The 27,994-nt window shown below is 43.2% G+C and overlaps 1 protein-coding gene and 2 long non-coding RNA genes across 3 annotated transcripts in view; 2 read left to right on the forward strand and 1 right to left on the reverse strand.

Moving 5' to 3' along the window:
* The window catches only part of LOC123464913, a 13,611-nt gene extending 12,331 nt beyond the window's left edge, over nucleotides 1-1,280 (forward strand). The window contains exons 3-4 of the long non-coding RNA XR_006640016.1: nucleotides 478-591; nucleotides 1,221-1,280. This is a non-coding gene — a long non-coding RNA (uncharacterized LOC123464913). The remainder of the gene's footprint in view (nucleotides 1-477; nucleotides 592-1,220) is intronic.
* The window catches only part of LOC123329302, a 27,060-nt gene extending 11,323 nt beyond the window's left edge, over nucleotides 1-15,737 (reverse strand). The window contains exon 1 of the long non-coding RNA XR_006544720.2: nucleotides 15,617-15,737. This is a non-coding gene — a long non-coding RNA (uncharacterized LOC123329302). The remainder of the gene's footprint in view (nucleotides 1-15,616) is intronic.
* Nucleotides 15,709-27,994, forward strand: part of LOC123329303 (liprin-alpha-1-like) — a 29,489-nt gene continuing 17,203 nt past the window's right edge. The window contains exon 1 of the mRNA XM_045162733.1: nucleotides 15,709-15,830. The gene's annotated coding sequence lies outside the window, so the exon portion shown is untranslated. The remainder of the gene's footprint in view (nucleotides 15,831-27,994) is intronic.

Genomic DNA, 27,994 nt, shown 5'->3' on the forward strand with positions numbered 1-27,994 from the left:
AGTCTTCTCTGGTGAGCTAGCTGCTAAAAATCTACCTGCTAATGCGGTTGACACAGGTTCTATCCCTGATCCAGGAGTGTCCCACATGCCTCAGAGCAGCTGAGCTCATGTACCACAACTACTGAGCCAGCGCTCTAGAGCTGGGAGCCACAACTACTACATGCAGGCACCACAACTACTGAAGCCTGCACAACTAGAGCCCATGCTCTGCAACAAGAGCAGAACCAGCTCTCCACAACTAGAGAAAGCCCTCTCAAAGCAACGAAGACACAGCATGGCCATAAAGAAATGAATATATCTTTAAAAAAAAAATTGGGGGCAACCTCTACTCAGTTGTTTTATTATTATTATAAATTAATTAAACTAAAATAACTCATCAGACATAATTTGGGGTAGTGTGTTCTGGTCTCCTTGATATCTGTGTACACCAATTTGCTTGCATATTCATCTACTGAACGATATCCTGATTTCTTCAAGTTTGTAGCCATTGTGAATAGAACCACTGTGCAAAACTGCATCCTCGTTTGCATTTGGACGTAGAATTTCAGAGCAACTGCCTAAATACTGAAAGCATGATTGCTGGATCCCAAGGTGAGACCTGTTGAGCTTTGGGGAAAACTGCCAGACTATCTCTCATGGGGGCTGTAAATGCATTCTGCTAGCAATGAGGAATTGCTGTTGTTCCTCACCCTCCAGCAATTAGTATTATCTTATATTTGGAGTTTAGCAGTCCTAAGAGCTGTGGTGTGATATATCACGATTTTAATTTGTAATTCCCTAATTGTACATAATGGCGAGCCTATGTGCTATTTATTTTTAACAACTAAGGAAATTCTAACATGCTGCAAAGTGAGTAAAGTTTGAAGTCATATGCCAAGTGAAACAAGCTAAACGGAAATGGACAAATAATCTATGATTCCACTGTGAGATGTCCAGATAAGTCCACTGCAAACACAAAGTAGGAATAAGGCTGCCAGGGGATAAGGGGAGTTGGACCTGTTGGGCTTGAACAAGGGCCAGTGACTGTGCATGATGATGGTGGTGGTCGGTCAGTCAGTCAGTTCAGTCGCTCAGTCGTATCCAGCTCTGCGACCCCATGAATTGCAGCATGCCAGGCCTCCCTGTCAATCACCAACTCCTGGAGTTTACCCAAAATCATGTCCATTGAGTTGGTGATGCCATCTAACCATCTCACTCTCTGTCATCCCCTTTTCCTCCAGCCTTCAATCTTTCCCAACATCAGGGTCTTTTCAAATGAGTCAGCTCTTCGCATCAGGTGGCCAAAATATTGGAGTTTCAGCTTCAACATCAGTCCTTCCAATGAACACCCAGGACTGATTTCCTTTAGAATGGACTGGTTGGATCTCCTTGGCAGTCCAAGGGGCTCTCAAGAGTCTTCTCCAACACCGCAGTTCAAAAGCATCAGTTTTTCTGCACTCAGCATGAGACACAGGACACAGCCAGCAGTAACACCTTCTCACACAGATTTCCAGGCAGTGCCTGTCAACTTTCTACACCCTTGGTTTCTCTCGTTTGGGTCTGAGAGCCCAAGGCTTCATGAAATTGAAGTGTTCTCCTCAGAAAATGGAACCTAGCACACAGCCCCATGCCTCATTCTGCCAGCCAAGGCTATCAGCTCCTCTTACTGAAGAGTCATGTGTCACATGTGTCCTATAGAAGTCCTCAAATTAACAATAATGCCAATGAGAAGACCTAGGGTGGAGGAGGGCTGAGCTTAATGAAGTTATCACCAGAGGCGCCAGACTGCCAGCTGCTAAGGTGTGTGGCATAAACTTCCCACTGGCCTGACATCTTGGAGGTTATGTCCTCAAACGGGTGACAAGACACCTCTGAGGGACACTCTGGCAACATGATCAGCAGGTAGTGAGACCTGGAGGGAAAAGTGGAAGTGAACAGAAAATCTGCAGCAAGAGCAGATTCTCTGAGTTGCTGTGCTTGGCATGTGCTATGCTTAGTTGCTCAGTCATGTCCGACTCTTTGCGACCTCATGAACTGTAGCCCTCCAGGCTCCTCTATCCATGGGGATTCTCCAGGCAAGAATACTGGAGTGGGGGATCTTCCCAACCCAGGGATCAAATCCACGTCTCCTGCATTGCAGGCAGATTCTTTTTACCATCCAAGCCTCCCCAGAAGAGAGACTGTAAATGGAAATGAGTAAAGGTCAGGTTATTTGAACAGAGACCAAGCCCTTGGCCTCTGAAAGCTCTTGAATTTTTATTTGCTTTGCTCTCACTATGGTTTCTTGACTTTCCAAGAACTTCAGAAGGATAAGGGGTAGGGAGAGGAAAGCAGTGAATGATCAAGTAGAATTGTAGTCCTACATATAAACTATGACCCTAAGATATTGTCAGTTATAAAAAGACTTCCACCTCCAAGAACCCAACTCAGGAGATATTCAGAGTTTGAACGTTGCCAAAGAAATTTTCATTTGCTTCTTTCATATTGCATAATGCATCCTCATTAATTTCCAGTCTCTAAAATATAAATTAATGGGGAGATCTGCTTCTAGCAAATGCAGTGAGTGTTGTCTTGCCACCCCCAGTATGCAATCATAAAACCAAAGGAAGAAAAAGAAGAGTAAAAAAGGACAACACGGTACAGCTTCCAGAAAGCAGACCCTTTGCCAAATCACCCCCTTTCCACACCCATCTTGCTTCCTCCCACGTGTCTCAATCTGCTGTCTTAATTCAACTGCAAATACACGTGTGTGCTCAGTCGCTTCAGTCATGTCTGACTCAGTGCGTCCCCATGGACTGTAGCCCACCAGGATTCTCTCCTTGGGATTCTCCACGCCAGAATACTGGAGTGGGTTGTCTTGCCCTCTTCCAGGCGATCTTCCTGACCTAGGGATCAAACTTTTATCCCTAGTCTTCTGTGTGTCCTAAATTGGCAGATGGGTTCTATACTACCAGAGTCACCTGGGAAGCACCCTGCTACAAATATACTTAACAGGAAATGCACTCAAGGCCTGTTTGGTCTGTCATCAATCAAAAACCACCAAGATTTGGTCAGAATTGAAAAACTCAAACAATAAAAACTTTGTAAAGACAAACTATACTCAAGGAATCTATATGCCCCTGACCAGTTCAGCCATAAACGACTCCAAAGGGGAGAGTCTAATTCTTTCTGGGGAGAGGGGTGCCCCACTCCCAGCCTGATGGTCGTTAGGTCCCCCAACATGGCTTTTGCTCTAGGCCAAAGCTGTCCAGTGAAATGTACTGTGGACTACAAATTCAAGCTCCATATAATACCTTAAATTTTCTAGTAACCACATTTAAAAACATAAAGAAGCAGATGAAATTAATTTTCAAAATATATTCTAATCCAATAAACAAAAAATATTATCACTTCAACATATGATCAATATGTCACAAGTCATGGCTGGCGTGCAGATAAGTCTGACCTTATTTTGATGACTAAATACATTCCTTTCCAAGACAAAGTGCCACTCCTAGGATGGGAAGCTAAAATGGGAACCCCTTTACCTTGGGAGTAAGCCTGTCGGGTAAAACACAAGACACCTAGTTAAATTTGGTTTTTAGTGAATAACTTTTTAGTATAAGTACATCCCAAGTATTGCAGGAGATGGACTTCTACAAAGAAAAAAAAAGAAAAAAAAAAGAAAAAAAAAGAAAAAAAAAAGTTTTCATTGTTTCCCTAAAATTCAAATTTAACTGGGATTCCTGTATTTCTGTTTGGTAAATCCAGCAACCTAAAAGCATGATTAGAACGGATTCCTTCTTTAGCTAAAAGAGAATACATCAGTGGTGAGTGAACACAGCTCTCTCCCATCAGGGCCAGAGTTAACGATCACAGGAGAATGACGTGTTATCAGGTGGCCAGTAGAGTTCGGAAGTGCAAAGATGTGTCTTCCCTGGCCCAGCACAGACCACAAGGTACTGGCAACCCCACAAAAGAGGACAAGATAAAGGCAGAGGAGATGAAGGCAGAGGGAGAAAACATGGCCAGTTCAGGAAGCAGTAGAAGGTGATGGTGCCCAGGAGGTCACAGGCCAGCTTGCTGGGGAGCCTCACAGTTCAAGGTGTGAAGCGCTCTTCCCAGGGTCCAGTGGTGATCACACCTGTAGGAAAGGTGCACAGCTAAGCAGTAGGGGGTCACTGAAGCCCAGTGACTACTCTGCTCCACCCTTGTTTCTTTTCCATGAAGTTTACAAAATACCCATATATCCTATACTCCCATGAACCTTGTGCAAGACCTTGATCTTAATGCAGCATCTGCACCTTTCCAACCTGCTGTAGGACAGGTTGGAATTTACCAAATTGTCCTTTAGTTTTACTTTATATACTAAGAACTCTCACAATGGGTGACAAGAGAGAAGTATCATGTCCAACTTATTAGATATTCCTTAGTGTCTTCAAGTGAGAATTGTGAAACATGCCCCCCAAATTCCTAAAATTTCTCAGAATTGCAAAACAGTAGTACCTGGTTAAAGCTAAAGGGCATGGTGGTCCCAGAACCTTGGGGAAGATGTGTTTCAGGTTGATTTAGTGTTGAGCATGTGTAAGGCTTGGAGGAATGATTTAAAGTGTCTCATACAGTAGGTCAGGGTAGACCTTGAGAATCTCCATTTTTAACCACTTCCCAGGTGGTATTAACACGGCTGGTCCAGTAATGACACTTTGAGAACCACTGACTTACACAAGGAATTGAACGGTATTTTTGAGACACTTACTCTATTCTATTCTGAGAGCTTCCTCACACGGAAAACCCAGATGCCAACCTGAAAATTAGCAGAGTAGCTCTTCCACAACTAAGGATGTAAAGAAAAAAACACATGGAGATGCACTGGAAGGGAGAGAGTCTAGTCTAGTCAGGACCCATACTCCTGATGGGCGACCCAGAATTAGGAGGGGACATTACCAACTTGATATCTTCCCTGAGAGGACATGCTGAGCACCTGAGCCCTGGTGATCTGAATGAGGAAGATGAGCCCCCATAATATCTTGAATTGAAACCAGCAGAGCTACGTCTGAGAGAGAGCTGGGGGCTGTGGTAAGCCAAGACCCCATGCTTAATAGGTTACTGCCAAACTTACTGACACTGAATGTTGTCAGTAATGACGCTGAATCAACATTCAGCACAGGTCACATGGTAAGGAGAATGATATACTAATTTTAGGACACGTGCCAAAGGGGCAAGAATTTCTTGAAACTTTCTCCAGGGATGAAATCACTGATTGATAATATTTAAAAAAATCCTCCCTGTACCCAGCTTGGCCCAGTGCTACCAGGAGACTTTTCTGACATTCCCCATTTACCTTGCTAGCACTGCTTGCCCTGCTATGTCTCTGTGTTCCCTGTGAAACAGACATATCCAACCCAGCCATGCCCACAATGCTCCTCCAAAATGGCTTCGCCCCCAAGGGCCTGGATTCCCCCACAGTAGCCTCCTTTCCTACCACTCACAGTGGGTGGACTCAGCTGTGACTTGCATCCATTCAAGGTGATTCCCACTCCAGGTCAGCTCCAGCCAGAAGTACATCTGCAACTGTTGGGGCGGGGCTCACATTCAGCTGCACTGGGGGCCAGCCAGACCCACCAGCATGCCCAAAGCAACGCGGGTACATCTAGCAGGACATGACACTCAGCCTACACAGGAGACACCCTGGATTTCCTGTCCCTAGTGACCTGGGAAAACTGTTCCTTTGGGCCACACAGGAGACACTCTACAAAAATCCACTTATTCAACGTGGAGACATAGTTCATCTACCTAATATTAATGCATAGAAACAAAAAGGCAAAATAAAGAGACAAAGAATCTATGCTAAATGAACAGCTAAGACATAAACTCAGAAAAATAACTAAACAAGATGGAGATAAAGAATCTACATCAAATGACTGCAAAGTAAGGGGCATAAAGATATTTACTGGGTCTTCCCTGCTGGTTCATTTGTTAAGATTTTCCTGACAATGTACACAACAAGGGTTCAACCCATGGTCTGGGAACTAAGATCCCAGGCTGTGGGGCAAGTAAAGCTGCATGTCACAGCTGTTGAACTCACTCACCCTAGAGCCTGTGCTCCACAACAAGAGAAGACAGAACGATGGGAAGCCCACGCACCAAAACTGAGTGCAGCCCCCACTCTATGCAACTAGAGAAAGCCAATGTCACAGCAAGACCCAGTGGACCCATTAAATCAATGAATAAAAGATAATTATTTCTATCAGGGGAAGCATGAAAGAACTGAGTGAGAACTCCACAAAGAGGCAATAAGTATAACAAAGAACTGATTATAATGGAAGAAACAATAACTGACATGAAAAATATAGCAGATGAGTCAACAAATTGGATGATTCAGAGGACAGATCAGTAAGCTGACACACAGAGCAGTGCTGGTGCACTGGGCTGACCCAGAGGGAGGGGCACATGTGCACCCATGGCAGATTCATGTCAATGTATGGCATAACCACTACAATACTGTAAAGTCATTAGCCTCCAATTAAAATAAATACATTTATATTAAAAAAAAAAGAAAAAGAAATACAGAGTAGTGGAAATCACCCAATCTGAGCACCAAAAAGAAAAAAATAAGTCAAAAAGTTGAGGACAGTTTAAGGCATTTGGTGGATAATATCAAGCATACTAACATTCACATTATAGGAATTCAAGGAGAAGAGAGAGAGAAAGATAAAATCTCACTTGAAGAAACAATGGCTGAAAATTTCCCTATATTGTTGCAGGAAACACACCCAGGTCCAAGAAGCACAGAGAGTTCAACACAGGGTAAACCAAAGGAGAAACATGCCAAGACATACATTAATCAAACTAAGAAAAACTTAACAAAAAGAGAAAAATATTAAAAGCAGAAAGGGAAAAGCAACAAATAACAAGGGAATCCCCATAAGTTTAATAGCTGATCTTTCCGAAGAAATGCTGCAGGCCAGAAGGGTGTGGCATGATATACTTAAAGTTATGAAAGGGAAAAACTTACCAGCAGGATTACTCCAACCAGCTATGATCTCACTCAAATTCAAAGAACTCAATACTTTTCAGTTCAGTCGCTCAGTCGTGTCCGACTCTTTGCGACCCCATGAATCGCAGCACGCCAGGCCTCCCTGTCCATCACCATGTCCCGGAGTTCACTCAAACTCAGTCCATCGAGTTGGTGATGCCTTCCAGCCATCTCATCCTCTGTCGTCCCCTTTTCCTCTTGCTCCCAATCCCTCCCAGCATCAGAGTCTTTTCCAATGAGTCAACTCTCTGCATGAGGTGGCCAAAGTACTGGAGTTTCAGCTTTAGCATCATTCCTTCCAAAGAACAGCCAGGACTGATCTCCTTCAGAATGGACTGGTTGGATCTCCTTGCAGTCCATGGGACTCTCAAGAGTCTTCTCCAACACCACAGTTCAAAAGCATCAATTCTTCAGCACTCAGCTTTCTTCACAGTCCAACTCTCACATCCATACATGACCACTGGAAAAACCATAGCCTCGACTAGGTGGACCTCTGTTGGCAAAGTAATGTCTCTGCTTTTGAATATGCTCTCTAGGTTGGTCATTACTTTCCTTCCAAGGAGTAAGCATCTTTTAATTTCATGGCTGCTATCACCATCTGCAGTGATTTTGGAGCCCCCCAAAATAAAGTCTGACACTGTTTCTACTGTTTCCCCATCTATTTCCCATGAAGTGATGGGACCAGATGCCATGATCTTAGTTTTCTGAATGTTGAACTTTAAGCCAACTTTTTCACTCTCCTCTTTCACTTTCATCACAAATAAGCAAAAGTTAAGAAATTCAGCACCACCAAAGTAGCTTTACAACAAAAATTAAAGGATGTTCTCTAGGCAGGAAATAGAAGGGAGTGAATAGACATTAAAAAAAAAATAATAATAAAGTAAATAATAATAGTATCATGCATATCAATAATTACCTTAAGTAGAAATAGATTAAATGGTCCAACTGAAACACAGACTGGCTGAATGGAAACAAAAACAAGCCCCATATAAATGTTGTTGATAATACATCCACCTCAGACCTAGGGACACACACAGACTAAAACTGAGGGCCTGGAAAAAGGTATTCCATGCAAATGGAAATCAAAAGAAAGCTGGAGTAGCAATTCTCATATCAGATAAAATAGACTTTTAAATAAAGACTACTACAAGAGACAAGGAAGGACACTACATAATGATAAGAGGTCAATCCAGGAGGAAGATATTGCAATAATAATACACACGCATCCAACACAGGAGTACCTAAATACATAAGACAAATACAAACAACTATGAAATGGGAAATCGATAGTAAGAAAATAATACTAGGGGACTTTAACACCCCACTTATACCAATGGACAGATCATCCACAAAGAAAATTAATATAGAAACATATGCCTTAAATCACACATTAGACCAGAGGGGCCTTATTGATATCTTTAGAATATTCTATCACCAAACAGCAGAATACATTTTTTTTTTCAAGTGCACATGAAACAGTCTCTGGAATGGATCACATCTTGGGTCACAAATCAAGCCTTGCCAAATTTAAGAAACTGAAATCATAGCAAGAATATTTTCTGATCACACTCATACATGATTAGAGATCATTTATAGGAAAATTTGTAAAAAAACACAAACCCATGGAGAACTCAAACAGGTTACTGAAGAAATAAAGAGGAAATTTAAAAATACCTAAAAACAAAAGACAATGAATAAATGACAACCGAAAACCTATGTGATGCAATAAAAGCAATGTTAAGAGGGAAGTTTCTAGCAGTACATGAAGCCTACCTCAAGAACTGAAAAAAATATCAAGTAAACAACCTAATCTAACACCTAGAAAACCTAGAAAAAGAAGAAAATGGCCACAAAACCTACAAAGTTAGCAGAAGTAAAGAAATCATAAAGATTAGAGCAGAAATAAATGGAAATGAAGGAAACACTAGCAAAGATCAATAAAACAAAAAGATATGTTTTGGAGAACATAAACAAAATTGACAAATCATTAGCCAGATTCATCAAGAAAAACAGGGAGAAGAGTTACATCAACTTGAAATGAAAAAGGAGACATTACAACAGACAACACAGAAAGGATCATAAGAGACAACTAGAAATAACTGCATGACAATAAAATGGATAACCTGGAACAAATAGATGGGTTATTAGAAAAGTACAATCTTCTAAGACTGAACCAGGAATAGAAAATGTGAATAAGTCAAGCACCAACACCAGTCACAAGCTCTATGAACAGATCAATCACAAGCACTACTAACTGTGATCGAAAGTCTCCAACAAACAAATGCCCAGGACTTCACAGGTGAATGCTCTCAAATGGTAGAGATGTGATAATACCTATGCTGGTCAAACTGTTCCAGAAAAATGTGGATGGAGGAGTATTCACAACTCATTCTGTGAGGCCACCATCACCATAAACCAAAATGAAGCAGAAATGCCATGCAGAAAAGAAAATTACAGGCTAACATTACTGATGAACATCAACGCAAAAATCCTGAGGAAAACGCTAGCAAAAACAAAACAAAACAAAAACACATGAAAAGGATCATACATCAAGTTCAAGTGGGGTTTATCCCAGGGATGCAAAGATTCTTCACTATGTGCAAATCAATTAATGTGATACACTATATTAACAATTGAAACATAAAAACCATATGATAATCTCGATCGATGCAGAGAAAGGTTTTGAAAAAATTAAACACCAGTTTCTGATTTTAAAAATGCCCCATAAATGGGCATGGAAAAACCTACCTCAGCATAATAAAGGTCATATAGGAAAATCTCTCAGCAAACATTATCCTCAATGGTGTCAAAATTTAAGCATTTCCTCTAAGATCAGGATCAAGACCATGGTGCCCACTCTCATTCCTATTATTCAATATAGTTTTGTAAGTCATAGACACAGCAATCAGAGAAGAAAATGAAAAAAAATGCATATTAGAAAAGAAGAAGTCCATCTCTCATTGATTGCAGATGACCTGTTTTTATTCAGAGAAGACCCTAAAGATAGAACCAGAAAATTACTAGAGCTAATCAGTGAATTTAGTAAAGCACAGGATACAAAATTAATACACAGAAATTCTTTGCATAGTTATAGCACAAGAAAAATCAGAAAGAGAAACTAAGGAAACAGTGCCATTCCCCACTGCAACAAGAAGAATACCATAGCTAGGAATGCTGCTGCTGCTAAGTCACATCAGTTGTGTCCAACTCTGTGCGACCCCATAGATGGGAGCCCACCAGGCTCCCCCGTCCCTGGGATTCTCCAGGCAAGAACACTGGAGTGGGTTGCCATTTCCTTCTCCAATACATGAAAGTGAAACATGAAAGTGAAGTCGCTCAGTTGTGTCTGACTCTTTGGGATCCTATGGACTGTAGCCTACCAGGCTCCTCCATCTATGGGACTTTACAGGCAAGAGTACTGGAGTGCGTTGCCATTTTGTTCTCCAATAGCTAGGGATAAACCTATCTAAACTGACAAAACACGTGTATGCAGAAAGACAGGCTGTATGATGGAAGATAGCAAAGATGAAACAAACAGAAAGATATGCCGTGTTATTGAATTGAAAGAAATCAATGTTGTGAAAATGACTATACTATCCAAAGGAATCTGCAGATTCAATTCACCCCTATCAAACAACCAATGACATTTTTAAAGAACTAGGACTAATAATTTTACAATTTATACAGGGTGGGGGTTGGGGGGAAGACCCAGAAGGGCCAAAGCAATCTTGGAAAGAAATGTGGAACTGGAGGAATCAACCTTTCTGGCTTCAGACTATACTACCAAGACACTATGGTACAGGCACAAAAACAGAAACATAGAGAATGGAACAAGACACAAAGCTGAGAGATAAACCCACACTCCTATAGGCACCTTTTCTTTGACAAGGGAGGCAAGAATGTGCAATAGAGAAAGTACAGAAAAGAGAGCCTCTTCAGTAAGTGGTGCTGGGAAACTGGACAACTACATGTATAAGAATGAAATTAGAACACTTCTTCACACTATACACAAAAATAATTTGCAATGGATTAAAGACCAACAGTAAGGCCAGAAACTATAAAATTCTTAGAGGAAAACATAGGCAGAACACTCTTTGACATTTATCACAGCAAGATCCTCTTTGATCCACCTCCAAGAATGACTGAAATAAAAAAAAAGTAAAAAAATGGCATCTAGAGAAACTTCAAAGTATTTAAGCAGCAAAGAAAACTATAAACAAGATGAAAAGACAACCCTCACAATAGGAGAAAATAATTGTAAATGAAGCAATTGACAAAGGATCATCTACAAAGTACACAAGTAGATCATTGACTCTAATATCAGATTAAAAGCAACCGACTGAAAAGTAAGCAGAAGACATGAACAAATTTCTCCAAAGAAGACATTAAGAAGGCCACCAAACACATGCAAAGATGCTCCACATGGCTCATTATTAAGGAAATGTTAATCAAAACTACATGAGGTATCACCTCACACCAGTCAGAATGGCCATCATCAATAATTCTACAAATAATAAATGCTGGACAGGACATGGAAGAAAGGGAACCCTCTTGCCCTGTTGGTAGACATGTAAATGGATACAGCCACTATGGAGAAGGAATGTATGTTTCTTTAAAAAGTATGAATAAAACTACCATATAATGCAACAATCCCCTAGTGGCCATATACTCTGAGAAAACCATACCTCTAAAAAGACATATGTACCCCAATGTCCACTGCAGCACTATTTAAAATAGCCAGGGCATGGAAGCAACCTAATGCCTATCAAGAGAACACTGGATAAAGAAGTCATGGAACATATACACAATGTAATATTACTCAGCCATGAAAAGGAACAATAAGAGTCAGTTTAACTGAGGTGGATGAACCTAGAAACTGTGATACAGAGTGAAGTAAGTCAGAAAAGAAAAACAAATATATTAATCCATACACATGGAATCTTGTAAAATGGTACTGGTGAATATTTGAAGGGCAGAAATAGATACACAGATGTAGAGGAAGGACTTGTGAACTCAGCTTGAGAAGGAGAGGGTGGGACGAATTGCGACAGTAGCATTGAAACATCACCACTACCATATGTAAAATAGCTAGCTAGTGGGAAGTTGCTGTATAACATAGGGAGCCCAGCATGGTGCTCTGTGATGACCTAGAGGGTGGGATGGTGGGAAGTGGGAGGCAGGCTCAGCAAAGACTGGATAATATACTTATGGCCTATTCACATTGTTGTATGAGGAAAACCAACCAAACACTGTAAATCAGATATCCTTCAATTAAAAATAAATAAATACAATCTGAAAACTATCATTCAACATATCTGTACTATCATCTAAAGCTATATGGGATCATCTTCTATTCCTAGCTATTTTCCACTATAAGTGCTTATAAAAGTCATTAAAGGTTTTGAAAATATGATTTTAATAGCTACACAGTATTGCTTAATATCTCATACATAAATAATAAAATTTCAGTCTCAACATAGAAACATACCAAAAAAGGATTCCATTTTAAACTAAAGCTTGCATTTTAATTCAGTTTAATGAGAATTCCTCTGAAGATCTAAAATTCTTATGAAAAATAAATTATGTGAAGTCCTTCTTGCTTTCATCTGTTATGCCTTATTGTAATTTACTTCTAAGGACTCTTGGACTTTTGACATTTTTGCCTTTGACTGTAATTTTTGACTGAGATAAAATCTTAAATGTAGATACTAAGAATGTCAAGAAGCACTCTTGTAAGTGTGAGTCACTAGTCATGTCCAGTTATTTGTGACCCATGGACGGTAGCCCACCCAGTCCTCTGTCCACAGAAATTTCCAGGCAAGAATATTGGAGTGGGTAGGCATTCCTTTCTCGAGGGGATCTTCCTGACTCAGGGGTCAAACCCAGGTCTCCCACATTGCAGCTAGATTCTTTACCATATGAACCACCAGAGAACCCTGACCCTGGTGTACACGGATGTAAAAATCCTCAAAAGAATATTAGCAAACTAAACTGAAGATACATTAAATAGAATCATACACTATGATCAAATGGAATTTATTCTGTGCCTGCAAGCATGATTTATTATCTGCACATCAATCACTGTGATTCACAATATGAGCAAAATTAAGAACGAAATCATGTGATCTTCTCAATAATTGCAGAAAAAGCTTTCGACGAAGCGTATCATCAATTTTGGTACAATCTCTCAATACAGTGGTTAAACATGGAACATCCTAAAAGGGTATATAAGACGAGCCCACAGCTAACATCCAACTCAGTGGTAAAGAGGTGACAGATTTTCCTAAAAGATCAGGAATAGTACAAGGATGCCCACTCTCACCAATCTTGTTCAACATAGTAGTGGAAGTGTCCTACCCAGAATAACTAGGCAAGAAAAGGAAATAAAAGGCATCCCCGTTGGATCAGATGAAGTTACACTGCCACTATTCGATTATGACAGGATTTATATGAAACCCTAAAAACTCCACCAAGTAACAAGTATTAAAACTAATAAACTCAGCAATATAGCAGGATATGAACTATCAGAGAGAGAACAGAACAGTCCCATATACAAACTCATTAAAAAAAAAAAAAAAACTGAAATAAATTTCACCGAGGAACAGAAATAGCTGTACAATCACAGGCTCCAAGACATAGAGTCTGGGTTCAAATCCCAACTTACCCACTGACCTGCAGAGTGACCCAGGGCAAATCACACAATGATATGAGGCTCAGCAGATTCAACTGTAAAATGGACACAAACCCAGTATCTCCTCCCAGGGCTGTGAAACTCCAAGGAAATGCTTATTTAGGCCTGGGGGTTGGAGTGTCTCGGGGAGCCTCTCCTTGTATGAAACTCCTCTAGAACTGGGCTCTCCTGATCCTGTGGGTGTAGGGCCTGGGAACCAAACGGGACTGGAAAGGACAAGGACAAAAAAAAAAAAAAAATACTAGTTCTGTGTCAGGGAGGGAAGCCACCTCCTTTCCAGATCTCAGAGTGGGGCCTGCACTGAGGGCCCAGGGGATGCACAATCAGATGTGAACCCCGAACCCCCCACAGCAGGGATGGAGCCTTCCTGGCAAGAACCTTCTCTCTGGTCCAGGCTCCAGTGTGATGTGGTGCTGCTCCCTGAGTTCTCCATGTCTCCACCAGGCAAAGAGCTCTCGGGACTTGGAGGTCTGTTAAACCACAGGTGCCTAAGAGTCAGAATGACACAAGGACTAACAACATTGAAAATTAGCTATATTTAAAAAAAAAATGACAAATACAGACGAGGCAGGGGATGACTGACTACCTCTCAAGCCTTTAGCAGAAATATCTCCACACCAGCTCAGCAGAGCCCACAGGAGGAAAATATAATGGAAAAGCAGGCTGTAGGTATATCTCTACACTGGTGGACCCAGGGACCCAAGTCCCAATCCACTAACATCGTTTTGTGTATCCAGACACCAAGAGGAAGAAACACAGACCTTGCCTTAGGAAATCTCAGCCAGACTTAATATTGGGGTTGCTGAGCATGGTCACATGGTCACCATGGTCACTCAGTCCCTTCTCCCTGCTCACATCCTCTGTCCTCACAGAAACATACATGGTTCAATACAGAGAACCCTCTGAGGGTACTTGTGTATACTAGAAACTGGAAATGGTGAAATGTGAAGAGAAGACACAGAAATGGAAACATGCCTCTGGGGTGCTGTACAGATTTCCAAAGATCTGAAGTTCTTGATACTTGGCATTTTTAAAAAAGCTTCTTAATGTGTAAATGCAGAAAGGACATTTCCAGGAGAAAGGACAAAGGAATTATCCCATTGAGACAATTTGGTATCCATGTGGGAAGGTAAGTTGGATCCCTACCTCACAAAACACCACCAAACCAATTAGACACATATTAAAAACCAACAATTGAAGGTAAAACTTGACAAAATTTTGAACAATTTTTGATGAGGGAATATCTTTTCTTTAAATTGGGATATTGTTGATTTACAATAATTTGTTTTTTTAAGGTGTATAGCAAAATGATTCAGCCTCTCAGGTGCTACCTTGGACAAAATTCATTCCCTTTGGGAGGCCCCTGGGCCATGCCTTCAGAACAGCTGCTGCTGCTAAGTCGCTTCAATCGTGTCCAACTGTGTGCGACCCCATAGACGGCAGCCCACAAGGCTCCCCATCCCAGGGATTCTCTAGGCAAGAACACTGGAGTCGGTTGCCATTTCCTTCTCCGTCAGAACAGCTAAGAATCCTGAATAGGCAAAGCAGCATATGCTGGTGCTCATGGGGGTTTTTAGACTGAATAAATTATGTTAACATAATACAAGAAACTGGAGAAGGCAATGGCACCCCACTCCAGTACTCTTGCCTGGAAAATCCCATGGATGGAGGAGCCTGGTAGGCTGCAGTCCATGGGGTCGTGAAGAGTCAGACACGATTGAGCGACTTCACTTTCACGTTTCACATTCATGCATTAGAGAAGGAAATGGCAACCCACTCCAGTATTCTTGCTTGGAGAATCCCAGGGACGGGGGAGCCTGGTTCCCATCTATGGCGTCGCAGAGTCGGACATGACTGAAGTGACTTAGGAGTAGCAGCAGTAGCAATACAAGAAACAAGCCCAGAGGTTAAGAGAGGATCCCCAAACCTACCTTCAAACAGGAGGTCTTGCTTCCTTGAATGTGGGTGTGTGAAACAGCGCTTGGGAAGGCAAGAGGTGTGTCATGAATATTTTCTCTGCAGAGGACAAAGCGGTGTATAGAGAGGATGTGCAGGCACGTCCCAGGACACTGAGCACACGGACACATGGACTGGACTTTCAGCCCTGCTCTGGGGGCATCACACTACCTCCACCCCTGACATAGGGTGAGTAGCTCGCATGTATCCTGGAGCTATGGTCACATGACCTGGACCTGGCGAATCGGTGTGTTCCATCCTCTCTGGCCACTGTGAGTGGCTCAGGACTGGGATGGTGACCAATCGGGGCACAGGGCCGGGCCTCACGCTGGAATCAAGGGAAGAGGAGGGCTGGTTCTGCGGGATGTGTTGGGGCCATGTGAGATCAGGCTACAGCAGTGGGTGGGGCTTGAGGTCAGCCTGTAGCAGTTGGTGGTCTTCCTAAGCCCGTCAGGGCAGAGCCGCCGGCCTGAGAAGGAGGGTGCTGCTGAGCCCAGGGGTTGAGAGCGCCAGTTCCTACTGTGGTCCCGGAGCTCCACCTGAGACCGGAGGTAAGCCATCTGCCCATGAGTCCTTTCCTGCTTGTCCGTCAGCTTGTTTGAACCACGCTGGAATTCTGCAGGCCAGAATACTGGAGTGGGTAGCCTTTCTTCCTCCAGGGGATCTTCCCAGTCCAGGGATTGAACCCAGGTTTCCTGCATTGCAGCAGATTCTTTACCAGCTGAGCCACAAGAGAAGTCCAAGAATACTGAAGTGGGTAGCCTGTCCCTTCTATAGTGGATCAGCATTCCCGACCCAGGAATCAAACTGGGATCTCCTCATGGCAGGAGGATTATTTACCAGCTGAGCTATCAGGGAAGCCCAGTATCTCTTCAGGCCAGCTATTCATTGATATCTCTTAAGGCCAGCTATTCATTGATATCTCTTAAGGCCAGCTATTAATTGTAGGATTACCCTAATTAGTCTTCATGGGATTAAGCTGGCAACCTGCTAAGGTAGCAATCGATGTCCTTTATCTAAGAGGACAAAACTGGGGCTCAAAGAAGGGGGTAACACAGCTACAGCAAGGAAGTAAGTACCTAGACAAAACCCCCAGATCCTGCTGTTAGAACTCGGGGAAGACATATGGTGTGACTTGTCCATGTGACAAGGGCTAAGGCACCCAGCCCACACTGGATACTGTGGGGACCTGACTTGGTAACTGCCTTCTGGCAGCTCTGAGACTCACAAAAGCAATTTGCACTGAAGAGCGGGGGGACACCTCCCTTCATCCACCCCACCACACCCTCTGGGTACTTCCACAGCCTGCCCCCTTTCTCTTTCTTTGTGAGGGAATAAGCGTCACGCTCATGTGACCACATTGGCTGTCCACTGTTCACGAGCTACCAACTGGAGCTGCTACCGGAGAGGCCAAGAGCCTTTGCCGCTGAGTACCTCTCTTTCTTTTGCACCGTGGGGGCGCTCCTCCACACCTGCACACCAGAGGCCGTTTCTGAGACATGCAGCGACCCTCCTTCAGTTTGCAACAGGTTGCATCCATTGCTGTCCTTTCAGTGCTTCCCTTGAAACTCAGCTCCTGAGCTCCTTTGTCTGCGTTGCAGCCCACCTGGCTGCCACGGGAGGGACAGAGCTGACCATGAATCCAAAACTCAGATCTGACAGGCAGGAATCTGTGTATAAAGGACCTGATTAATCACGCTGTAGAGGCTGTAATGGGCTCCAGGGATCCATAACCAGGGCTTGGGCCAAAGTGACTCCACAGCTGTTTTAATGCCTGGGGAGGGTTCTGGCTATAGTGGGGGTGGGGTGAGTCTCCTGAGGTTCTGAAGGCCCACTGTGTGCAGATTCATGGTGCACCGAGAAGAGAAGGCCGAGTCCTTCCCTGAGCTGGTGGGCTGTGGGCACAGCCATGGATGACCAGGAGTCTGCATCTCACTAGGGTCCGAAGCTGGCACTGAGGGAATCCTCAGTGAGGTTTTTTTCCTTAAAAGCCATCCTAAGTGACTTCAGCTCCATTGCTTTTTTTTTTTTAATTATTATTTTTAAACCTGAAACACTGTATTAGTTTTGCCAAACATCAAAACAAATCTGCCACAGGTATACATATGCTCCCCATCCTGAACCCTCCTCCTTCCTCCCTCCCCACACCATCCCTCTGGGTTGTCCCAGTGCACCAGCCCCAAACATCCAGTATCGTGCATCGAACCTGGACTGGCAACTCGTTTCATACATGATATTACACATGTTTTAATGCCATTCTCCCAACTCTTCCCACCCTCTCCTTCTCTAAAAGAGTCCATAAGACTGTTCTATATATCAGTGTCTCTTTTGTTGTCTCATACACAGGGTTATTGTTACCATCTTTCTAAATTCCATATATATGCATTAGTATACTGTATTGGTGTTTTTCTTTCTGGCTTACTTCACTCTGTATAATAGGCTCCAGTTTCATCCACCTCATTAGAACTGATTCAAATGTGTTCTTTTTAATGGCTGAGTAGTACTGCATTGTGTATATGTACCACAGCTTTCTTATCCATTCATCTGCTGATGGACATCTAGGTTGCTTCCATGTCCTGGCTATTATAAACAGTGCTGCGATGAACATTGGGGTACACGTGTCTCTTTCCCTTCTGGTTTCCTCAGTGTGTATGCCCAGCAGTGGGATTGCTGGATCGTAAGGCAGTTATATTTTCAGTTTTTAAAGGAATCTCCACACTGTTCTCCATAGTGGCTGTACTAGTTTGCATTCCCACCAACAGTGTAAGAGGGTTCCTTTTTCTCCACACCCTCTCCAGCATTTATTGCTTGTAGACTTTTGGATCGCAGCCATTCTGACTGGTGTGAAATGGTACCTCATAGTGGTTTTGATTTGCATTTCTCTGATAATGAGTGATGTTGAGCATCTTTTCATGTGTTTGTTAGCCATCTGTATGTCTTCTTTGGAGAAATGTCTATTTAGTTCTTTGGCCCATTTTTTGATTGGGTCACAAAGACAGAAATATAGATCAATGGAACAAAATAGAAAGCCCAGAGATAAATCCATGCACATATGGACACCTTATCTTTGACAAAGGAGGCAAGAATATACAATGGATTAAAGACAATCTCTTTAACAAGTGGTGCTGGGAAATCTGGTCAACCACTTGTAAAAGAATGAAACTAGAACACTTTCTAACACCATACACAAAAATAAATTCAAAATGGATTAAAGATCTAAACATAAGACCAGAAACTATAAAACTCCTAGAGGAGAACATAGGCAAAACACTCTCCGACATACATCACAGCAGGATCCTCTATGACCCACCTCCCAGAATATTGGAAATAAAAGCAAAAATAAACAAATGGGACCTAATTAAACTTAAAAGCTTCTGCACATCAAAGGAAACTATTAGCAAGGTGAAAAGGCAGCCTTCAGAATGGGAGAAAATAATAGCAAATGAAGCAACTGACAAACAACTAATCTCAAAAATATACAAGCAACTCCTACAGCTCAGCTCCATTGCTTTTTGCCAAAAACCTACAATGATCCCAAGAACTTTGTACACTCCAAGGGTGGTGACTGGATGTGGAGCCCAGCACAGACCCAAGTCAGTCCTGCCCTGAGTCCACGGGCCGGCCACACCATCCCCCTTCCGTGGCCTGGCTTTCTTCTGCCAGGACCCCCAGAATGGTGGGAAGACAAGTGTGGCCTCAAGCTGAGGGGCCCAACGTGGGCTCCAAGCCCTTGGGGGTCCCCTTGGGACGTCTGGAGGACCTAGTTCACACTGCCGTCGGGCAGCTCTCTCTCGGGGAATGTCATGTTTCTTTGCTTTCTGTTGTGATGGGGCACCCCAGTTATCTCGGGGCGATTGGGAAGTCTGCTGGTGTTATACTTTCCCACCTTAGATGGGGAAACATTATTGCTGCATTGACGCTGCTCCCTCGATACTGGGAATCTGTTAAGCACAAATGGCAAGGGGAAGAGAGAAAAACAGATAAAAAAAATGGAGAGTTTCTGGGTTGCTTCAGGTCTCACCTGTGATTAAGTGTACGGCCTGCACGTGAACTCGGGTTCCCACACCTGCCAGCTACCAGGTCCCAGGCCCTGATTTTAGACCCCCAGCTTCTCTAAGGAGTCATTGACAGATACAGTTTGTGTGTATTTAAAGTCTACATTGTGATGACTTGATGCCCATAGACGTCGTGGAATGATTGCCCAACATAGGCATCGCCTCAAACGGTTAACTCTGTGTGTGTGTGTGTGTGTCTTTTATGTTGTTCTTATAATTCATGAACACAATATAGATAGCTCTCCATTTTTTTAGATCTTCCTTAATTTATCTTAGAAGTCTGTAGTTTGCTGTATGCCTTGCACATGTTTAATTAGATATCTTGATATTTTCAGTGCCATTATAAATTCCTAATAGAGATAGAATTGACTTTTCTATATTCCGTTGTTAAATCCATTTACTTCAAATCATTCTAATTGTATTTTTTTATGTATACACAATTATGTCTGCAAATAATTACTTTTTTCCCCCTTTACAGCTGTGATAACCCTTTCCTTTTTCTTGCCTTATTGTACGGACTAGGATCTCCAGTACAGTGGTGAACAGAAGGAGTGAGAATAAGTATCCTTGTCTGTCCCATTATCAGAGGAAAAGCTTTCAGTATTTCACCATCACACAGGATATTAGCTTTCTTGTAGATATTTTTATCAAAATATGTAAATTCTTCTCTGTTAGTTTACTAAGAGTTTTTTCTTAGTCATGAATTAAAATTATTACATTAAGTTTTCTTAAGTTTATTTTCTCCAGATTTTGAAACAGGTGATTTTTCTTTTATGTGGTGATTTAACTTTTAAAAATTTTGTGATTCTAAAACAACCCCAAACTGATCTTGATGTATTCTCCTTCAGTTGGACTTTATTTGTTAGTGTTTTATTTAGGATTATTTAATCTATACTTAGAGTCTGTAATTTTACTTTCTTGTACTTCTTCCTTGTTGGTTTTAGTATCAAGGTTATGCTAGTCTTATAAAACAAGGTTGGAGAGTGTTCCTTGTTTACCCTGAGAGTTCCTGTGAGATTACTGTTTTGTTCCCTCGATTTTTGGAAGAATTGATTGGCAAAACCGGTTGGTTTCATTGTGGGGGGGCTTTTAATTTCAGATTTAATTTGTTTCATGCAAATTAAATTTTCTGATTTTGTATGTCTTCTTGGGTCTATTTAAGCGAAGCATTTCCCCCCTGCTAGGAATTTATTGATGCGAGCAGCTAGTAAGTGAACTGTGGTTCATAATATCTTTCTTATCTGCAAGATGTGTTGTCTCCCCTTTTAAAAATCCCTGATGCTGGTGATTTGTGCTTTGTCTCTTCTTCTTAATAAGTCTCTCTAGGGGTTTATCAGTTTTATCAGTCCTTTCAAAGAGCGAACTTTTGGCTTTGTTTTTTTTTTTTTTTTTTAAAAAAAACTTCATATTTGCTTTCTGTTTTGTTGTTTTCTGCTCCTTTTTTTCCCATCTGCCTTGTGTTTCTTTTGCTATGCTTTTTTTCTGGTTTCTTGGGAGAGAGGCTTAATTGATTTTTAGCGTTCCTTCTTTTCCAGTATATGTGTTTAAGGCTTTAAGTTACCCTCTAAACATAGTTCGCTGCATTCCACAAGTTTGAATAAGCCAGATTTTCATTATCTTTTATGGAAAAGTATTTTCTAATTTTCATTGTGTTTTTTAAAATTATTATTCATGAAATTCTTCAAGCAGTATGTTATTTAACTTCCCAATATTTGGGGAGGTTTTTCTATTGACCCTTTTTTGATTTCTAACTTAATTCCATGAAAAGCCCTGTCTTAGTCTGTTTTGGGCTACTGTTATAAATACCGTAGACTAGCTGATAAACAACAGAAAGTTGTTTCTTGTAGTCTTGGAGGCTGGGGAGTCCCAAGATCACCGGCAGGTGCCACGTCTGGTGAGGCCTGTTTCCTGGTTCCTAGACTGCCTGCTGCTTCTCCCTGTCCTCGCAGCACAGGAGCCCACTCCCTCCTGGCCTCACCCCTCCCAGAGTCCCTGCCTCCTAGGATCATCACCATGTGTGGGGTGAAATTTGAGGGCACATAAACTGTCAGCCCATCGCATTCTGTAAGTATACCCTGCATTATATCAGTCCTTTGAAATAATTTGAGCTTTCCTAATGGCCCAATATACTTTTTGTTATATGTTCCTTGGGCTCTTGAAAATAATATCTATCAGTGGGAATGCAGTGTTCTGTGTGTATCAGTCAGATCAGGCTTGTCACTCATGTAATTCAGAGACTGGTAGCCACGTTGAGTAAAAGCAGAAGTAGGTGAAATTACCTGTAATATATTTTATTTTAATACACCCAAAATATTATCATTTCAGTGTGTAATCAACATGATAAAACCTAATGAAATAGTTCACGTTCTTTTTTTCATGCTGAGTCTTTAAAACCCAGTCTGTGTTTCTTGCTTGCAGCACATCTCATTGTAGAGCCAGCCACATTTCAGGTACTTCATGGCTGCAGGTGACTTCGTATCAAGGAGCCCAGTTCCACTAGAGATGTGTCTTTAACGTCTCCCACTGGGATTATGAACTTGGCTGTTACTCCTTTTCTATTTCTGTTGGTTTTTATGTATTGATATTTTGAGGTTATGTTATTAGGTACATTCAAATTTAGAATCCTCATCTTGCTAGACTGAACTTGTATCAGTATGAGATGCTCCTTTTTATCACTAGTAATGCTTCTTTCTTTAGACACTATTTGACAGTGATATTGCCACATCAGTTTTCTGTCCTTGTTTGCCTGGGTATGTTTTACTTTCACCTGTCTAAAAGATCTTCCATCTTAACATGTACCTCTGTGAATAGTGTATAGTTTTCATTGTAATCAGTTTGACACTTTATCTTTTAATGAGAGTATTTGCTCTGTTTATAATGTTGATTTTTCAGTGGGTAGACACCATGTTGCTGTTTGTTTTCTGTTTGTCCCACCTGTTCTGTGTTCTTTTCTCTTGCCTTCTTTTAGAAGTATGAAGTGTTTTTCTAGTTCTGTGCTCCTCTGTCAGGTTGTTGGGTGTACATTCACAGATACAGCGTGTGTTTTACATTCAGGTCTAACTTAGTACTTTTACTGCCTCCCTGACACGACAGTTTTCTTCCTGTCACTGTTACACTTTAAATTGTTAGGTATATTTTTGGCATTAAATCATTGTTTTGTAGAGTTAATATTTACCCACAGAGTTACCTCATTGTTGGTCTTTACTTGTTTTTTATATTTCCATCAGAGACTACTTTTATTTTTCCCAAAGTACTGCCTTAATATTTTTTTTAGCTCATGTCTGTGGGTGATGAGTTGTCTCATTTCCATTTGCCCTAAAGGTGTTTATTTTGCTTTCACTTTCAGAGAGTGTTTTTCTTGGTTATAGAATTCCAGGTTGGTGGTTATTTGTTTTTCAGCATTTTACAGTTGCCAGTCCATTATCTTCTGACTTCCTTGTTCTTGAAAAGTCAGCTCTCAGTGTTGTTGTGACATTAAAAGCCACACCTTTTTTCCTCTGAGCACTTGAACATTTTCTTCTTGCCTTAGGCACCCACAGAGGAGCTGAAACCAATGTGTGGTTTTCATTTTTGAGTCAGTGGTCTGATTCTTGAACCAACTCTTGCCACTGTCCCTGTCAGTCAGTCAGTCGTTCAGTGTCTGACCCATTGCGACCCCATGAACTGCAGGACGCCAGGCTTCCCTGTCCATCACCAACTCCCGGAGCTTGCTCAAGCTCATGTCCATCGAGTCGGTGATGCCATCCAACCAGCTCATCCTCTGTCGTCCCCTTCTCCTCCTGCCTTCAGTCTTCCCCATCATCAGGTTCTTTTCCAATGAGTCAGTTCTTTGCATCAGGTGGCCAAAGTATTGGAGCTTCAGCATCAGTCTTTCCAATGAATATGCAGGACTGATTTGCTCTAGGATTGACTGATTGGATCTCTTAGCAGTCCACGGGGCTCTCAAGAGTCTTCTGCAACTCCATAGTTCAGAAACATTGATTCTTCAGAGTTCAGCCTTCTTCATGGGCCAACTCTCACATCCATACATGGCTACTGGAAAAACCATAGCTTTGACTAAATGAACTTTGTTGGCAAAGTAATGTCTCTGCTTTTTAATATGCTGTCTAGGTTTGTCATAGCTTTCCTTCCAAGGAGCAAGCATCTTTTAATTTCACCGTCTGCAGTAATTTTGGAGCCCAAGAAAATAAAGTCTGTCACTGTTGCCATTGTTTCCCTATTTATTTGCCATGAAGTGATGGGGCCAGATGCCATGATCTTCATTTTTTGAATGTTGAGTTTTATGCCAGCTTTTTCACTCTCCTCTTTCACTTTCATTAAGAGGCTCTTTAGTTTCAACCCCTGGAGGCATTTCTTATTCCCCTTTCTGTCTTTTCTCCACAATGAGGGTCCCCATTTATAGTTTTTAACAACATAGTTTAATAAAGGGTTCCTTCAATATATTCTTTACTTTTTTCCCTATTTAACCGATCCATCCTTAAGTTCACTGATCCTCTTCAGCTACATCCAATTTGATGTTAAACCCAGAGACTGAGTTCTTAAATTCAGTCACTGTTATTGTAAAGTTCTAGAGTTGGTTTTGATTCTCAGAAATTTTTCCTTTTGTCAAGTATATTTTTGAACAGCTGACGTTTGCATCTGATGCCTCTAGCATACCTCTGATATGCTGATATACATCTGATACCTCTGGATCTGGTTCAGTTCTTTTTCTCTTGGTCCTGTTTGTTGTTACACCCTTTTTTTGCTTTTTTGGTTGCATGTTGGACATTATGTTTGGAAAACCCTAGAGGTTCTGAGTGATGATATCTTCTCCAGAGTTTCATCTGACGTAGACCTCCAGTGGGGACAGAGCTGTCTGTTCACTCAGGGCCTGAGGGACTTGAGGCTGGGGGGTCCTTGTAAGCTCAGTCTCAGCAGCCTTCACCCACCTTCCCCCCCGCCCCCCCCGACCCCAGGGAAGAGCTTTGCAGTGTCTCACTCTGGAAGCCTGGGCTGCCTCCCAGGCCACCCCCCTTCTCAGCATGTCCTGAAGCCCACCATCTGTCTCCTGAGTACCACGAGGTGACTGATACTCAGCACTCAGCTGGTTTGGGCAGAGTGTTGGGTACGTTTTCTGACATCTGGACTGACTCATCAGGCTTGTGCTCAAATTTTTGTCTTCCCAGCCCAAGGAACCATCCAGACCTGTGTTAGCCAGTCCTCTCTGCTTGACTTTTTCCCTGCCTTTTCTTCGCAGAGTCAGCTTTGTTCAGATGCCCCGAAGGAAGGAGCAGCCCTCTCAGTCTCCAGCTCCCTCACTGGGCTTCCCTTTTGTTTGAAATCTTGGATTGTGGCTGCCAGAGATGGCAGAGCCTCGAGGGCTGCCATCTGTGGGGTCGCACAGAGTTGGACACAACTGAAGTGACCTAGCAGCAGCAGCAGCAAGGACCTCTTTTAAACTGTATTTAGCTTTTCTAGCTCTTGGTAGGCTGACCTACTAGCTGCTTGTGTCTGTCACTGGAAGTGGGGACGCCCTGGGTGTCTTCTGTCATCTGAAGCCACATGTAACAGTCACAGTAATTGTATTGATCATCTTTATTTGATACCAGGGAAACCAAGAACCAGGGGTCCTTGCTTGGTACCCACGGTTGTGTTTCTGATCAGAATCCCCGGCTTGCCTGGGCTGTTTCAGTGCTACATAAACTTGGGAAGGAGGTGGAGCAAGTGGCCCATGCGGCCTGGAGACAGAGGAGCCAGTCTTCCCTCTTCCCCTGCCCCTGCCAGCCCAGGGCAGGCCATGCGATGACAGGATGCTGGGGTGGAGGAGAAGGCTGAGGAGGGAGGGATTACGTGACCTGTATGCTGTGACATGGTCACATGTGGTTTTCTTTTTCAGTTTGAAAAAAATGACTGCTTTTAGTCTTCCCTCCAGTTTCAGTTTAAGGTTGAAAATGAAGATTTTATTCTTAACGTTGAGCACAGTGATTTTACAGTCTTTTTGAAAGCAACAGTTGAGGTTTTAAAAAGACATCTCAGAGAACTCCAGTAGATAAAGCCAAAAAAAAAGAGAACGTGTTCAGGGTGAACTGCGGGCGGGACCCCAAACTATACTCTGTCTCCCCCAGAGTCTATAATTGCTGAGATGGGTGGATACAGGACCCCAAGCACCCTGGGGACTGAGGTCCTCAAGTGACAGCAGAGGTCCGGGCTGAGCCAGTAGTGTGGCCTGTGCCCTGGCGAGTGGAGAGCCGCAAGGGTGGGAGTGGGGCCAGGAGAAGGGTGGGAGACTCAGGGGTGGAGGGTGGGGCAGTACCTGGCGGGGTCTGGGAGGCACTGGCTGTCACGGCTCGAGGCAGGGACACCCCTAAACCTCCACCATGCAGCCCCCATGGAGCAGAGTCGTCTGGCAGCCCAGTGTCGAAGTTAAGAGGGCGAATTCGCAGTGGGTTAAATGAACCCCTGTACCCACTGTGGGTTTATTTTAAGTGCCTGGAGCAAGGTTGGTCAAGCCCTTGATGAGCTCAAGTGAGGGAGTTAGTCAGGGAGGACCGAGCTCAGGGTGAGAGTGAGGGGCAGCTAGCATGGTGAGTCCTCTTCAGCTGGGTGGGTTTTGGGGATGCCCTTGAGTTCAGGGGTGCCCTTTCAGTAGCCTCACTAGAGGCTTGTTTGGGGGGTAGAGGGGGCAGAAGCCCACTTAAAAGACTTGCTCATTCCCAGGGGTGGTAGTTTCTGAAGCAGTTTATACTGGTCGGTTCGACTGTGACCCAGTACCTTGCAGGGTCATGTTTGACAGGGGGCCTGAGCCGTAGGCATGGCCTTCCTTCTCCAGCACCTCACACTCACCTGTCGTCTTTTTGGCAGCCCCTCCCCCCTCTCTGCAACCTTGACGGTGGGCCTGAGCCCAGCCCCCCTGTTACCACGGAACCCCTTGTGACTGAGCAGGTTCTGGTTCTGGGCTCCTGGGAGACATGCTGGAGGCAGAGCCTTCGTGCCATTTGGTGGTCATAGTATGAGAGCAGTGGTCATAGTGTGAGAGCGGTGTGTGTGAGAGTGGTGTGTGAGAGCAGTGTGTGTGAGAGTGGTGGTCATAGTGTGAATAGCGGTGGTCGCAGTGTGAGATCGGTGGTGATAGCTCGGTAGCCGAGGTATCCTACCGTGAAACAGCGGTTGCCCCCGAGTTGGGGGCTGCCTGCATCTGCGAGGATGGGTCGCAGAAGGGCCTGCCTGTGGGCGTTATTCCAGTGCTGCAACCCCAAGGCAAAGGCCAAGACTAGGAAGGACTTAGCCTCGGCCCAAGTCATGGAAGCAGAGTGGCCTGAGGTGAGAGCAGCCTAGGGCTGGGCCCGTCAGATTGCCCCTCACCTGGTGAAGCGTTGGGGTTGTGTTTCATTTTGTTAGCATGGTTGTGGGCCCTGCCGGCCAGGGCATTTTGGCCTTAGTGGGCAGGATCGACCCCAGCAGGTTTACCTTGTAAGAGGTTGTGCAGTTGCTGCATGGAGGATGGGCGGGGGGCCCACAAGAAGGGAACACTGGCTGGAGGAGTCACTGGGGCATGTGGACTGAGCTATAGAGTCAGTCGTTGAAGCAGAAAGGCTAAGCCCCTTAACGTCTCCCTTCTTCCAAAGAAAGGATATGTGGGCTGGAGGAATCTCTGGGGCATTAGGATCGAGCTAGAGAGTCAGTCCTTGAAGTAGAAAGGCTAAGCCCTTAATGTCTCCCATCTTACAAAGCACAGACCAGTGTGTCCAGTATTTTAATGACAGGTACCTACTGCTTACGTGTATGACATACACCCTCATAGCTTCACATGTCTACTACATACCTCTTACAAGTGCTGGGCACTTTTCTGGGTGCTGAACACTCAGTATGTAGTAGGGGATATGTAGCCCAGGATTTTTTTATTTCTGCAAAGAAAAATAGAAGAACGAAAGACTCCGTGTGGTTCAGTTTGAGGAAGTTCACCACGTGGATGGCCCCGCATGCCCACAAATTGTGGTAAAATACATATAACATAAATTTAACATTTTAACCAGTTGATTGAATGACTGGGTGACTTCAGTGGAGTCAGGCTAACAGATGGCCTTGGGGTGCCATCAGCCTTTTTCCCAGAGGAACACTCCAAAGCTTGGTGGCCTTGTAGACCTTCCCTTTTTTCTTCACTCTCCACAGTGGCTCTAGGTTACTGGTCTGTGTGTCGTTTAAGAATCTCTTTATCCACTTTGTTGTTAGGCTTATGTTTTGGAAAGCTTCTCAGACGTTCCTGGGTCTTGAGAAGGTAGGCTTGGATTCCGGGTTCTCCCTTGCCGCATGCCTGCCAGG

Source organism: Bubalus bubalis, chromosome 14 (genome assembly GCF_019923935.1).
Source record: "Bubalus bubalis isolate 160015118507 breed Murrah chromosome 14, NDDB_SH_1, whole genome shotgun sequence".
In the NCBI taxonomy this organism is placed as follows: Eukaryota; Metazoa; Chordata; class Mammalia; order Artiodactyla; family Bovidae; genus Bubalus; species Bubalus bubalis.